Source organism: Lynx canadensis, chromosome E2, assembly GCF_007474595.2.
Source record: "Lynx canadensis isolate LIC74 chromosome E2, mLynCan4.pri.v2, whole genome shotgun sequence".
NCBI classification, from domain to species: Eukaryota; Metazoa; Chordata; class Mammalia; order Carnivora; family Felidae; genus Lynx; species Lynx canadensis.
In genome coordinates this window covers 55,742,654-55,759,003 of record NC_044317.1, presented here as the reverse complement: position 1 = coordinate 55,759,003, position 16,350 = coordinate 55,742,654, and the positions used below count along the sequence as shown (strand labels likewise).

At 40.1% G+C, this 16,350-nt stretch overlaps 1 protein-coding gene and 1 pseudogene across 1 annotated transcript in view; both read left to right on the top strand.

Annotated features, from left to right (window-relative positions):
* The window catches only part of LOC115503238 (zinc finger protein 677-like), an 88,198-nt gene that overhangs the window by 68,712 nt on the left and 3,136 nt on the right, over positions 1–16,350 (top strand). The window lies entirely within an intron of this gene.
* On the top strand, positions 4,892–6,219 carry LOC115503265 (annotated as a pseudogene).

The window sequence follows — 16,350 nt, the reverse complement described above, 5'->3', positions numbered from 1 at the left end:
TACTGGCTGGACTGCTTTCCGCCCTGGGCTGTGGGAGCGAAAAGCTGGCAAATTGCTTTAAAGGAACATTTTTGCCTCTGTAAGTGTTCATTAATGTCTTTTTCTTTAGATTTGATATTCGAATCCACACCTCTCGAGATGAATTACAAATCCAAACGTCTTTGAAACCTACCACATGGCACCTGTATTTGCTTAAGCCCTTAATTGCCAAATTTCATTGCAATTTTAATTTTTTTAAATCTTTGTTCTCGGTTATTTTGGAAGGATTTTTTTTCCTTGAAAATTAGATTTTTAAAAATGTATTTATTTTGAGAGAGAGCATGGGAGGGAGAGCAAGCGGGGAGGGGCAGTGAGCTAGATCTGCAATCCCAAGCCGGCTCTGAGCAGAGCCCTCTGTCCCCTCCCCCACCCCCCCCCAACTCTGGGCTGGATTTCACAAACCCTGAGATCCTGACCTCAGCCAAAAGCAAGAGTCTGAGGGTCAGCCACTGAGTCATTCAGGTACCCGGAAAATTAGATCTTTTTGTTTTCTGTTTCTGAATGCTTGGTAACAAGTGCAGATGAGGAGGCTTGTAAAGGCTGTACTCTTTCAGAGATACTTAACTTTTCCTAGTACTGATGAAATAGTGGTTTTGAAATATTTCCAGAGACATGTCTGTTCTTTATGTCAATAATACAAGCAAATTGTAAAACTAGGTTTTCACATTTTCAGCAGCATCATATATACTGTTAATAATCTTCAATAGGAAATATGCAAGTTAGTAGCTCCTCTTCTGTTTTCCTGTGGAAATCCTGAAGGTGGTGCTGGCTGGATTTGTTTTTCACACCCTCTCTATTAAGTGACTGCCCCCTCCAATGCTTAAATCTTTTCAAGGAGTGAATGAACACATGACTACACATTCTTTAACAGTTTACAATAGTTTATAGGTATCTTGTCATTTTAGAGAGTTGTGTATGCCTTCTGTAGCATGCAGAGACGACCCTGGACACAATAAGGTCAGGGCTCCAGAGAACAGAAGGGCTGATTGTTAAAAAAAAAAAACCATGGAGTAATTAGGGTAGAGGGGTTCTGCACCCACCAACTGGGATTTTCAGAAAGAGCCAAATGAAAAGGTGGAAGAGAGAGCTTAAAACGATACAAAGGGGCTTATCAAGACAAGGATGCCTTGAGTAGCCCTCACCTCTGGGGAAATTCTGGAGATGTTCCTGTGAATGTGCTGGACCCACTGCTTGTATCTTAAGACGTGGAAAACTATGGAGATGCTGGTCCAGGTCATGAATCCCAAATGGCCCACAGGAAGGAAGGTTAAAAGTAGGGCAAATGGTGATTGTGTGATCTTGTTATTCAGCACCCCCTGGTCAAATTTCTTTGTGATGTTTCCACTGTTCATTGTCCGTTACAAGAAGAGAGAAAGTGGTATTTACCCCCACAGTGAGGATCCAGCAGCTGATTGTTAGAGAGGTGAGCAGAGCTTTTATTTTAAGTTCTATCATCTTGGAGTTCCTGGGGCCAATCGTGATGTCCCGGAAGACACTCAAGAAGCAGGTGATGCCAATGGATACACCAGTGGCCACTCGGAACATACGAAACAAATATGCATCAAAACTCAACGAAGATATTTTTCAAGCCAAAAGTGTTGCTGAGCAACGTCTTTAATGATGATGAGCCAGAGGTTGGCTACAGTCAGGTGCTTGAGAAACGGGTCTTAGGAAGGTATTTAATCATTTTTAATTATTTTTTACCATATAGACTTCTCTTTTGTTTCACCTTTATCCCGCTGTAGGATGTGAAGAATAAAAACATTTATTGTCGGGGCACCTGGGTGGCTTAGTTGGTTAAGCATCCAACATTGGCTCAGGTCATGATCTCATGGTTTCTGGGTTTGAGCCCTGCCTTGGGATCTGTGCTGACAGCTCGGAGCCTGGATCCTGCTTTGGATTCTGTGTCTCCCTCTCTCTCTGACCCTCCCCTGCTCACACACTGCCTCTGCCTCTCCCTCAAAAATGAATGAACTTAAGAAAAAATTTTAAAAAACAAAAAGAACATTTATTGTCATTTTGATAGGAATTCCCATTTCCCAAATACCAAGCATTAATGATGTTATCCCCACTTTAGTTTATGCTGGTTATTAACTTTTCTTATGCACTTTGGCATACTTCTGAATTTTTAGCTTCACTGATCTCATAATGTTTATAAATAAACATCTCATAAGGATATCCATACTGATTTTTTTAAGTTTTTGTGAATATTTTTATTCATTATTCTGTAAGATTTTTGCAGTAACATTGCTAGTTCAAAAACTATGTCAATATATTTAAAAAACTATATCAGGATCAAATTAAATTCATAAATTAGGTTAAGGAGAACTGACCTTTTTATAACATTGACTTTTTCTACCCAAGAACATGACATGAATTTATATTCATTTATTTCTACTTTCATATATTTCAGGAGTGTTTAATTTTTTCCCCCATATAGGCTTTACACATTTTTGTTAGTTTCATTACTGGCTAGTTTATTTCATTTATTTTTTAAAGCTATTTATTTATTTATTTTAGAGAGAGAGTGGGGGATAGAGGCAGGTGGAGAGAGAGAGAGGGAGAGAGAAAGAGAGAGAGAGAGAGAGAGAGAGAGAGAGAATCCCAAGCGAGCTCCACGCTCAGTGCAGCACCAGACAGGAGGCTTGATCCCATGACCCTGGGATTACAACCTGAGATGAAATCAAGAGTCGGATACTTAACCAATTGAGCCACCCATGTGCCCCCATTTCATCTTATGTTACACTTTTGTAATTGCAGGCCTTCTTAATAACTCATAAATGTGTCTTTATTGCACCTAGGCTATTGTATAAACATATCCTGTGTACATGGGGGCCTGGTTGGCTCAGTCGGTTAAGCGTCCATCTTGGGCTCAGGTCATGATCTCACAGTTTGTAGGTTCAAGCCCTGCATTGGGCTCTGTGTTGAAAACTTGGAGCCTGGAGCCTGCTTCGGATTCTGTGTCTCCCTCTCAATCTGCCTCTCTCTCTCTCTCTCAAAAATAAATAAACATTAAAAAATGTTTTTAATAAAAAATACTAGCCTATGTACAAAAAGGCTATTGTTTTTGTGTGTCAGTATTATGTCCTATTAGCTTACTGAATTATTTTTAATACTAGATTTTCTATCAGTTCCTTTGTGTTTTGGGACATATACTTGAATCATATACAAACATAGTTCTGCATCTTTGTTTCTAATTCTTATGCCATTTTTTTTTAATTTTTTTTTTCAACGTTTATTTATTTTTGGGACAGAGAGAGACAGAGCATGAACAGGGGAGGGGCAGAGAGAGAGGGAGACACAGAATCGGAAACAGGCTCCAGGCTCTGAGTCTTATGCCATTTTAAGTGGCCCTGGCTAACCCCCCAATACAATGACAAATTAATAGAACAGGTGACCATGTACGTTTTGTACTGTGGTTTTCTGGCCTTAGTGGAATATCTCTAGTGTTCTTTTATGAGCAAGACAAAGAGTTTGTCTAGTTGGGAAAGGTCCAACTGTGTTCTGTCTCTAAAATAAATAAACATTAAAAAAATTTTAAACAAAAAGATTATAATTTCAAAATTAATCTGCCATTCAATAACGTGAGCAAGAGTCACAGAGACATTTTCAGGAGCAATAATGTGATTTCTCTAAAGGCATGTGTGTGTGATAATGAGTGTGATGGAACTAATTAAAATACCTGGTTCACAGTACAAATAGCATGACTGAATGGGAATTGCTGAAATTTGTTCTTCTGTAACTTGAGTGTGATGTGCTTAATGGAGACAGTAAATGTGTCTCTACTGCAAATCTCTGTAGTCTCTTGATCTGTGAGATAATCTTCTTCATGAAATTAGGAAAGGTCCTTTATGAAAAAGTTAACATTGTAACCGATGGTTTCAAAGAGCAAAAAATTAAGGAATTTATTTTTGTATTTTAATTTAAATTAATAAATTAGTTTAAAAATAAAATCTCATCAGGAAAAAATTTTTAACTTATATTTCCTCTGGTTTAAAATCATTTCAGTAGTATTCCCAGCTCATGATTCACCTTTCTTGCTTTTCAATTTATTAAATGCCCAAGATTCCAAGCCCTCAAATTCCATTTGGCAGGTTTGTGCTGTATTTAAATAGCTTTTTGAAATCAAATATCAATTCAAGTTTCAGGTTTTTTTTTTTTATAAAATAACATACAGTGATGTGATCTTTAAAGAGGATTAATATTTTCTGCCCTAATATGCTTTATCACTATGTGATGTTTCATGTCCCATATGTTAGCACACAGTGCAGTTCTGCCCCATAATTTCTGTTACGGATGCCATTGTCCTTTTGGTCCAGGCAAAAAATGAAATGAGTTCAGCTGCCATCCTAACAGTTGTCTACATTAAATAAATCAGATTGGCTCAATAAAATTACTCAGTGCATGAATAATTTATTAATACCTTTGAATCTTCACTCCTTAGTTATATTGGTTATAAAGAATACTTAAACGAAAGTGGGAAATGATCAAACCAGGTTTAGTAAGTAAAATAAATTTAAAATATGAGAAGGGGTGTGTGTGTGTGTGTGTGTGTGTGTATGTGTGTGGGTGTGGGTGTGTGTGTATCCATAACGAGGTTCCTGGCATAGTATAGTACCGTAGCAAACATTCATGTCACTGCAACTAGGCAACCAAGGTTCAAATCGTGATTCCTCTGCTATTTACATGAGTCACTTAACTTCCCATGGTTAAATTCTCCTCGTCTATAGAATGAGAGTAATGTTAGTTCCTAACTCATAGGGTTGTGAATATTATATAAGTTGCAATAGGGAAAGCAGTAATAACAGTGACCCACACATTGTAAGTGCTATAAAAAGACACACATGTAACTTTGGACATCTCTTAACAAAAGACAATAGAGTTTAGATGTTCACTCTCAGGGAAAGGGAGAGGTAAGTGAAGATTTTATTTTCCATGAAAGTGTAGCCCAAAACTCATTATTTTCATGCAGAATCCTCTATGTGTGAGTTCTGGACAATGACAGAATGGCCTCGGTGGATTTGAATATAGTAGTGATCTTCCTATTCCACATAGTCATTGGAATCCTGGGCAGTTTCTCACTCTTCTATCATTAGATGTCCCTTTGCTGCAGAGGATGCAAGCCGAGATCCACAAAGTTGGTTCTCAGGCACCTGAGTGTAGCCAACTCCTTGCCCATTCTCTCTAGAGGAATCCCAGAGACGATGGCAGCGCTAGGGCTGAAACATTTCACCATTTATTATGGATGCTACGTTCTTTTATATGTTCACGGAGTGGCTAGAGGTATGTCCCTTTGTTCCACCTGCCCTTGAGTGTCTTCCAGGCCATCACCATCAGCCCTGGGAACTCCAGGTGGGCAGAGCTTAAAGTGAAAGCTCCAAAGTACATTGGCCCCTCAAGTATCCTGTGCAGGGTGTTCCACATGCTAGCAAATAAGTTTTTTTTCCCATTTATATGACTGTAAATGAAACAACAAAACTATTACCAAAAAAAGTGTTTGGGATATTGTTGTGCTTCACAGTGTAGAGACAAGATCACAGGCTCATCATAGGCAGCAATGACATCTTTCCTTGACATTTTGTGTTTGGGACACATGACGTTGGCCAGCAGCTCCATGGTTTTTCTCTTTCACAGTCACAAGCAGAGGGTCCAATACATCCATAGGAACAATCTCTCCCCCAGACCTCCCCTGAGACCAGAGCCACCCAAAGCATCCTTGTTTTGGTGACCACCATTGTATCGTTTAATGCCATTTCTTCCATTATTTATGTTTACTTGCCTCTCTTTGATAATTCTAGTTGGTGGCTGGTGAATGTCGCTGTACTAATCATTGCATGTTTTCCAAGTATTAGCTCTTTTGTTCTCATGAACCATGACCCCAGCATATTCAGGCTGTATTGTGTCTCCTGTGGAAGAAATACATAATTCCCTCATCTCATCAGGGACATATGAATCGTCTTCCACCTGTTCAGTCACTGATGCAGTGAGACCTCAAGGAATGTTAAGAACCATAATGAGCCAGTTTCATTGCAGAGAGATGGGTGAGTGAGACACTGACATCAGCTTAATATGAAATACTAAAGAGCATGGTACATGAAATCATCTGTAATTAATATGTGTATATTTATATAGTTGTTTTTTTATTTAAAATTTTTTTGATGTTTATTTTTGAGAGAGAGACAGAACGTGAGTGGGTTGGGGCAGAGACAGAGGGAGGCACAGAATCTGAAGCAGGCTGCAGGCTCCAAGCTGTCAGCACAGAGCCTGATACGGGGCTCGAACTCACAAGCTGTGAGATCATGACCTGAGCTGAAATTGGATGCTCAACTGACTGAGCCACCCAGGCGCCCCAATAGTTGTATTTTTTTTAATGGTAACAGTGGAGAAGTTAAGATTCCAGAAAACAGTCCTGAAATAATGTGAACATACTGGCAATACCACTGAATGTGTAATTTTCAAATTGAGATATTAAATTTTCCCAAGATATACCTGAGATTGCAATTGTAAATCCTGATTATGATGCACATGGCCTGGGGTGAGGGTGGAGGGAAAACTAGGTTTACTAACTGCTGGCTCTGGAGGCTATGCTATGAATGTTATGCCTCATATCTAAGAGAAATTGTGGACGTTTGAAATATAATGCTTATGGGGCAAGATGAGTGCATGAAAATATTTTCTGGTCAATATTTGAAGAGTAAACTGTGGGGGACAAAGAGGAACATAGGAAGAGATGTCAGCTGAATTTTAGAAAGGGTGCAGGTGCAGCCAGTAAACAGATTGCATATGTGGGAAAAGACTGAATGACTTTTGAGATGTTTACAAGGTAGACTGTTCTGTGTTAAATCTTGATGGCAGTTGGCTGTGATGGTGAGAAAGAGATTTCAAGATGGACTTCTGCTTTTCCAACTTGAGGTTATGGAGGCCCATTTCATCAGGCTTGGTGCAGGAGACGAGTAGCAATTTGAAGCTGGAGTATATGAACATATTTTGTTTAAAAAGGGATAGTATCGCTTTTGAAATCACTACCAAGGCAATAGACACCATTGAAAGGAAAAAAAAAAGATATTAACTGAAACATAGAACTATTTTATGGGCACCTGGCTGGCTCAGTCAGTAGAGTATGCATCTCTTAATCTACGGATGGTGACTTTGAGCCCCATATTGGGTGTAGAGATTACTTAAAAATAGAAAATTTAAAAAAAACAAAGATTTTATGGGTGCCTAGGTGGCTCACCCAGTTGGGTGTCCATCTTTGGCTCAGGTTATGAACTCACAGTTCATGAGTTCGAGCCCCGTGTCAGGCTCTGTGCTGACAGCTTACAGCCTGGAGATTGCTTCAGATTCTGTGTCCACCCTCACTGTGTTCCTCCCCTGCTCACACTCTGTCTCTCTCACTCTCAAAAATAAAGATTTAAAACACTTAAAAAGAAGAGGTTAACATAATTCACTGTTATTAAATCATAAACACTTGCAAGTTTTTCAAAATAAACATTTTAGTTTGGAATAACTTAGATTTGCAGAAAATTTGTAAATATAACACTGTGAGTTCCAAAATATCTCTCACCCAGAACCCCCAATGCTACCACCTTAACCTTACCATAGTTCATTTTCACAACTAGGGAACCTACATCGCTATGTCATAGTTAAATAACTCCAGACTTTATTTACATTTCAATGGTTTTAACACAGTCATTTTTCTGATCAGGATCCATCCAAGATTTTACATTATATGTAGCTGTCCTGTCTCCCCAGTCTCCTCTGCTCAGTGGAGCACGTTCTCACACTTTCCTTGTTTTTCATGACAGGTTTGAGGTATACTGGTCCCTCACATTTTAGAATGCCTCTAAAGTTGAATTTCTCAGAAGTTTTCTTTTTCTTTTCCTTAAGTTTATTTATTTGATAGGGAGGACGGGGGGGCAGAAAGAGGGAAAGAAAGAATCCCGAGCAGGCTCCACGCGGTCAGCGCAGGGCCTGACCTGGGGCTTGATCCCACTAACTGTGAGATCATGACCTGAGCTGAAATCAAGAGTCAGTCGCTCGGGGCGCCTGGGTGGCGCAGTCGGTTAAGCGTCCGACTTCAGCCAGGTCACGATCTCGCGGTCCGGGAGTTCGAGCCCCGCGTCAGGCTCTGGGCTGATGGCTCAGAGCCTGGAGCCTGTTTCCGATTCTGTGTCTCCCTCTCTCTCTGCCCCTCCCCCGTTCATGCTCTGTCTCTCTCTGTCCCAAAAATAAATAAACGTTGAAAAAAAAAAATTAAAAAAAAAAAAAAAAAAAAGAGTCAGTCGCTCGACCAGCTGAGCCACCCAAGCGCCCCTGAAGTTGTTCTCCTGGATAGACTGCGTTTATGGATTCTTGAGAAGAATATCACATCTCATCACGGCATACAGTCTGAGAGGTTTCTTGCAATTAACACGAGTTACCTTGGATGATGTTAATCGTGATCAGTTAGTTAAGGTCATGTTCACCAGACTTCTCCACTGTAAAATTACCATGCATGCCTTTCCATACTCTATTCTTTGGGAAACTCTAAATACAGCCCACAGTCAAGTGAGGGGGCGGTGGGGGACGATGGTACTTGAGGGTAGGGGTGTGCTGTTGAACTAAGCTCCACATCCTGGAGGGCTAAGTAGCCACATTTATTATCTGCCATTCTTCTGTGTGGAAGCTGTGTCACTTCTCCTTCATTTATGTGTTTATTCAATTGGTTACTCATATCAGCATGAACTCATTTATACTTATTTTATACCTTGTGTTATACTTCAATGCTCTGCAAATTATTTAGTTGCTTAGATTGTTCAAGCTTTGGTCATTGGAAGCTGTGGTATAAAGTACACTCAGGGGGCGCCTGGGTGGCTCCATCAGGGAAGCATTCAATTTCAGCTCAGGTCATGGTCTCACAGCTTGTGGGTCCAAGCCCCACATTGGGCTCTGTTTTGATAGATCAGAGCCTGGAGACTCCTTCGGATTCTGTGTCTCCCTCTGTCTCTGCCCCTCCCACTCTTGTGTGCGTGCGTGCACTCTTTCTCCCAAAAATAAACATGAACACACACACACACACTCACCTGGTCTTTGTCTCAGGTTCCTGGCTCAGAGCTTCAGAAACCTTTAAGAATTCCTAAGTGGTAGGAGTGTCCTTATTACACTAAGGAGGCAACTCTGGGCAAGGGTTCCCCACAGAACTTCAAAATGGGGGACTGGACACCTCTGAAAGACCAACTATGTGATTGAATGGAAATGCTCAGCAGCCCAACCCCTAGGGAGAGGAAGGAGGCTGACTGGGGATTGAGTTCAGTCATGTGGCCAATGATTTAGTCAACCAAGTCTAGGTAGTGAAGCCCTAATTAAACACCTGGAGGAGCTCCTGGGAGCTTCTTTGTGGGGGACAAAAGCTACTGTATGGGCAGTCCTCCCAAACCCTGCCCTATGGATGCCTTCATGTGGCTCTTTACTGCTATCCTTTACAATAACATGTGAAATGACAAAACTAAAACAATTTAGTAACGAGTTTGCTGTTGTTTATTCCAGGGAAGACAACCCTTGATTTGGGGAGGACAGAGCCTCCCATGCAGGGAGTGGAGTGCTCTTCCTGATGGATTTGGGGCAAGACTGACTTTTAGAAGAGGCAGTGCAGAAACAGGGCATGATTGGCTAGGAGGTCGGGGATTTCCTTGGAAGACCAGGAGGTGCTGAATACAGGGTAAGATCGGCTACCTGGAGCTGCATTGGAGGACTGCGATTGGTGTATGTTTGGTTTCTTTGCTGGATGTCTCACATAAGAGCAGGCTGATTTAGGTTTAGATTTGTGATGTGGGTCAGGCCACTAATGTGGCCTACAATTTTTAGGTCCCAATATAGAAATTAATTAATTATCGACGACTATCATACATATAGCACTTTCCGAGTTCTGTGAGTCATCCCAGCAAATATTGAAGCAGAGGGACTTGGAGGCAACCTTAAATTTTTAGCTGGCTGGAGATGCGTGGGAGGTTTGGGAATGCCTGACTCATGACTGGCGTCTGAAGTGGGGGCACTCCCGGGAACAACTTTGCCCTTAACTTGTGGGGTCTCTACTAACACCAGATAAAGTCAGAATTATATTGAATTGAAGGACACCCGGTTGGTATCAGAGATTTGGCGACAGGTGGCAGGATTTCTTTCAGGTTTGGCTATTATGGCCCTTTGATATGTCCCCCCCCCTTTTTTTTTTATTACTTCCTTACTCTTAACATTATGCCACTACAAGATCCCCCAGGCACATCTTGTATTTTCCCTGCTCCTGCCATAGAATCAGCCACAACCCCAAGGAGCCTTTTATTAGAGAATAGTGTTAGAAACCAAGATGTGGGTGCTGAGTGTTCTCCTTGATACTGGGATGTCTTTGCTCTTAGTCTGAGTAGACCGACCTGGAATTACCTGTCCTCACACAGATCTATAGTTTTCTCTTTGTTGCTTTATTTACTTATCTACAGCTACCTCCATGTGCATACTGATGTCCCTGACTCTGATCCCATACTTCAGGGTTCATTTTAGCCTTTCCCCCCTTGCTTTTGTGTACATATCTGTATTTACCAAGTAGTGTGGCATCACATGCCTTTGAAGAGTTTTGCATCTGTTCCACTATGGTCCCATGCTCTCTGCACACTGCCTATAACCCTCTCCCTCTGGCCTCATTTAGACCCTGCTGTATCACATGCCTGCGACCTTCCAACCCTGCTCCATTCGCCTGCCCCTGCAATGGCAATGCTCACAGCAGTTTAAGATACTGCACATGGTAAATATCATATGTGGGGGTTGTTGCGGGGATAGAAGAAGTAAGAAAGGTGGGAAGTGCCCCCCATTATCAGGCATCCAAGATCAGGAGATTCCTGTATTCTTCCAACATGTGAGCACATTGTGGAGACACACATGTGCATGCAGACTCTTTGAATGTAATTACATACATGGGACTGGGAATGTGGGAATACAGGCGAGTGTGTGTAAATGTGAGTGTGTGCCTGTATTTGATGTGTGTGCATGAGTGTGAGTTTTCTATGGAGTGCATGTTTGTGAGGTTATGACTGTGCGTTTGAGTATATGTTACGCATATGCACACATTTGCATCTGTGTGTAATGTTTCTGTATTTGTGTGTGTTTGTGAACTAAGGTTGTCCACCATCATGATTCTGGTGTCTGACTTGGATATGGGGAGTATTTCTGTATTTGTGTGTAGTGAAAATAAAGGATTAATTAGGATTCTCGTGTCATTCTGGTAAATGTACCCCTTTATGATTATGAAATAGATTTCATTATTCCCGGTCATGTTGTTTGCTCTTTAAATATAGTTAATATAGCTACTTTATTTTTAGTAACGTTTATGTTATCTTTTGTCCAAGATTTTACTTTGTGTCCTTAATTTGTGAAGTGAATTTCCCGCAGGAAATATATTGTCTGTTTTTAAAAACTGTAATTGTCAGGGGCGCCTGGTTGGCTCATCTGTTTATAGGTTCTAAGACTCTTGGTTTCAGCTCAGGTCATGACCTCATGGCTCTTGAAATGGAGCCCCATGTTGGGCCTACACTGACAGCACAGAGTCTGCTTGAGTTTCTCTCTCTCCTTCTCTCTCTCTCAAAATAAATAAAACTAAAAAAAAATTAGTGACAATTTTTGCTTTTCAATGGAGCCTTTAGACTATTTCCTTTTACAGGTATTATTATATAGATTTACATTATCTTACTGTTGCTTTTATAATGTCTCCTTTGCCCTATTCCCTCTCTTTGTCTTCTTTGATGTAACTCAATTTTTACAGATGATTTTGTTTTAAATCCTTTACTTTGGTTCAGTGGTGTTACCTGTAATTATTTTTTGTGTATTTGCTTTAGGGGTTATCCTACACAGATGACCACAGTATACCTTCACGTGCGTCTATACTTCTTCATACAGAGCATCCGACCTTTCCTTTCCACATGGACTTCCATTTCTCCACTCCTGCCCTGTGCTACCATTAGTATAGGTTTCATTTACACATACCGTACACATATATACTACACTATTAGTTTCTTAAACAGTCCACTATATTTTAAAGGGGTTTAAAAAAAGGAAAGACAGTTTTTATTTACTCATATAGTTACTACTTCTAGTGCTCTTAATTCCTTTGTGTAGATCAGGAGTCTGCCACCTACAGAACATGAGCCAAGTACAGCCTACCATCTGTTTTTACGTGAAGTGTAACTGGAATGCAGCCACACTCATATTTAGGTACGTTTGACCCAATAAGGACATACTGGAAGAGCGGTAAGAGAAACAGTATGGCCTACAAAGAATAAAATATTTATATATTTTCCTTACATAAAAGTTTGTCGACCTCGCAGAGTCACATTATCATCACACCGGAGTTAGTATAAAATTGGTATATGAAACATACTGAAAAGTCAATACTGTAGTTAAATACTAGGCAATGGTGACACAATATTGGTCTCAACTGGAAGACTAGGAATAATTGGGAATTACTAGGTCTTGTACTAATGAGGAAAACATGAAATGTGTGATTTTGTTACAATTTTCAATATCTTATGTTAAAAATTTGATGATACTGACATTGAAGACATAACTGAGGTATAAAAGACCCACCAAATATTACTTGATACAGATTCGTAAATGGAAGAAGCAATACACTCCTGACTGGCTACAGGGGTAGACAATAGGAAAAGTATGTATCTTAGTAAGTCCTGGGATCAGCTCCCTAGATAGTTTTAACAAATGATATTTACTATCTTTCCATGAATTCATTAGCACATCCCATTGCTGTGTTCTCTTGGTAGTGGTAAATCTGCCATAAAGAAATAGGTCTGTGCCTTCTCCAAATAGGTCATGGTTTTGGATCTATTCCATATAATTTTAGCTATTATTAAAATTTGAAAAGTGTTCACTACAAGGAGTCCCAAATTTTATTTATTTAAAATGTTTAACTAAATAAGGCATTTGTTATGTTAAATAGGTGTAAGACTAAAGGGAGACATAAAACAGGGAAGAGGGAGAGGGCAGGAGTAGATGAAATCAGAGATGCAAGGAGGGTTGGGGCCAGCAAACTTTACAGGGCCTGTTGGTCCATGAAGTGACTTTGATTTTCCTTTTGGAAATGAGAAGCCATGAGAGGATTTTGAACAGAAGTCCCAAAGTTTAAACGTCTCCAGTAGAATCTTAATATCACATTTCACCAAGCCACACACCAATTGTGGATATTCTGGATCCACTGTAAAATGTTCCCATTCGGGTAATTTTCTGCTTGTTTCCTCCACCTACTTGTCCGTCCGCATTTGTATTTGCATGATACATTTTCAGTGGTTTCTACTCAAATATTGCCTCATCATGTGGGCATTGCCTGAAAACATTGTTTAAATTAGGAAACCCTGTGGTGTATCATTGTACATGAACATATTTATGGTACTTTTACCACTATCATTTTTTTATCCTCATAGACTTACCTTATAGATATATACTTGAAGGCCGGGAATTTTGTTTCCTGCTAACATCCGTGATTAGAACAGTTGCTGACTGATAGAATGAGTTAATGCAGTTTTTCTGTGCAAGGTGGAAAGTTACTGCAGGGTATAAGCTCAGAGACTAATAGTTCAAATGCTCAAGGAAACATGTAATTCTATTTGTGACACCAAATTCCTTACTCCTGTAGCTTTCTATCCTAACATTCTGAACATCTGTCATAAACTCTTCAAGCTGTATTTTGTTCATATTTTGAGTTGTAGGTATGTGCAAAACAACTCTATCTCATCAGTGAAGGAGTTTTAGTAAAGCTTTTCTCAGCTACAAAATGTTAAATTCAAGATTCCCTCTCACTTGCTCCATTCTACTCTCAATACAAATATTAATCTTATTGGTCAGGTCGGACAGTTCTTATTTGTGAGGGACAGACCTCCTGGAAGTCAGTGGCTGAAACAACTAGGTGGTCTACCATTCTCACTTAACAGGAAGCCCAGAGATGCAGGTTGGGATGGGACGGGTCCTGGGCAGTCCTCTGCCTGCTCCACCTCCCTTAGCACTCAGCACTCTCTCTCCCTACAGCAGGATGGCCGCTGTAGGACCAAGAAGGATGAATGGGGAGGGGCAAAGGCCTTTTCTTTATTAGGTTCTGTCTTATTTACACAGAAATAATCCCAGGAGGTTTTTCCTAATTAGCTACATATTTTAATAATGCAATTTTTGGGGCGCCTGGGTGGTTCAGTTGGTTAAGCAGCTGACTTTGGCCCGGTCATGATCTCATCGTTCATGGGTTCAAGCCCCGCAGTGGGCTCTGTGTGACAGCTCAGAGCCGGGAGCCTGCTTTGGAGTCTGTGTCTCCGTTTCTCTCTGCCCCTCGCCCACTCCCTCACTCACTCAAAAATAAACATTAAGAAAATGCTTTAATAATGCAATTTTGATAAAGACATGGGTGGGGGGGTTGGGTGGCTCAGTCAGTTAGTTGAGTGTCAAGACTCTTGATTTGGGCCCAGGCCATGATGCCAGGGTAGTGGGATCGAACCCCGTGTCAGCTCTGCACCGAGCTTGGAGCCTGATTCTCTCCCTCTCCCTCTCCCACTGTTCCCTACTTGTGTGCACTCTCTCAAAAATAAATTACTTAATTAAATACAATAAGGATACTGGGGAATTTCCAAATGTCATATTCATGCCTCAACAACAGAAGATAAAAAGACGGTAAAGAAAACATTTTGCAGACCAGGTTTAAATATACCCCTTATTAATATTAAATGACAAGGTAGTCAAGGATAACTGTAGAATGAAACAGATTTTGTCAGTGGACTTTGTTCAGAGAGTATAATGTTGCGTGCAACCCACCAGCAGTCTGAGAGGTGTTAAAAATGTGTCAAAAATTACTAATCCTTAGTGTCTTCTAACTTACAGATTTCCTTTGAAATTTATTAATTTTATTTACATGAATTTAAAACTAATTTGCCAAGTTTCAATACAGATATTCTAATTCTAGTACCTTTTTGAAAAGTTTTTTAACGTTTATTTTTCCATGCTCAGTGTGGAGCCCAACCTGAGGCTCAATCCCACGAACCATGAGATCATGACCTGAGACAAAATCAAGAGTTGGATGCATAATTGCCTGAGCCACCCAGGCATTCCCTGATTCTAGTATCTTGGTAGAAAACTGGAAGGACTGATTTTGAGATTCCGTTCATTCCATTCTCCTTTAAAGCAAGAGATCTACAAAAGGCTTATAGTGGGGAAATGTTCTATCACTTCTGAATGTATATTAATATTAGACTATAACTTACTAGAAAAAGAATCATGACATGGTCTAAAAATGTCTTCGGTAGTTTAGCTCAACTGTAGTTCACAACCAGTTTCCATAATCATATTGTGTGGTGGGGTCTATGTGTGCATCAGGAAAGAGAAGGCAGTAGTTAGCATGAGGAAGATTGTGGTCTTTCCCAACGAAGTCAGTTAGGAGAAACATTCAGTTTTATACTAAAGAGTCTGACTCTACTTTTGATGCCCAACTAATGATACCTGTGAAGCGTCATTACAACCTCTTACTGTTCTGCCCATCCGGACAGGAAAAGCTAATAATGACTCCTGAGAGGCCCTTCCCTTGGCCGTAGTTATAAATTCACAGTGCAAATGAGTACCATCACCCCGGCCCCGCACAATATGCATCATAACAAAGTAGCCACCATTCCCTGCTTTCTCTAGCCATTTTCAGAACTTAAGAAGTCTACCCTGCTCTCCTGAGAAAGCATCTTTATGTAATAAATATTCTCCGAACACTTGAGTGAAGAGTCATCATTCTTGACATCCAAACATCCTGTTCCAGTGGAGTAAGCACAAGTGCAAATGAGCAAAAAATGTTTTAGAGGGTAAATATGTGAGATTTCTAGTTATCAAAAGATTCCCATTGTGTATGTTCATTCTTGAGAGTAAATTCATGAACATTTACCTTTTCAAATTATTCCCTGAGCACACCAGCACAAAATATAGATTGTGTACCTTTATTCTTACTTCTTACAGTATCTTAACTTCTCTGTCTTCTTATAGTATCTTTATCCTTACTTCTGAAATTTTCTTTTATTTCCCCAATACTTTCATATGCCTACTTTTTGTTTCATTTAATGTAACGGTGCAACACACTAGTCCCATTTTAGCATAAAAGATATGTATAAATATCATCATATGGAGTATATTCATGAATGGGGAGGTAGGTTTTAGAGGGTGAGAGTTTGAAATTGCACTATGGTTATTTTCATTACAGTGACAAAAATAATCTGACATATACTATGAACTTTGAGATATACTATGAATTTGAACTCTCAAATT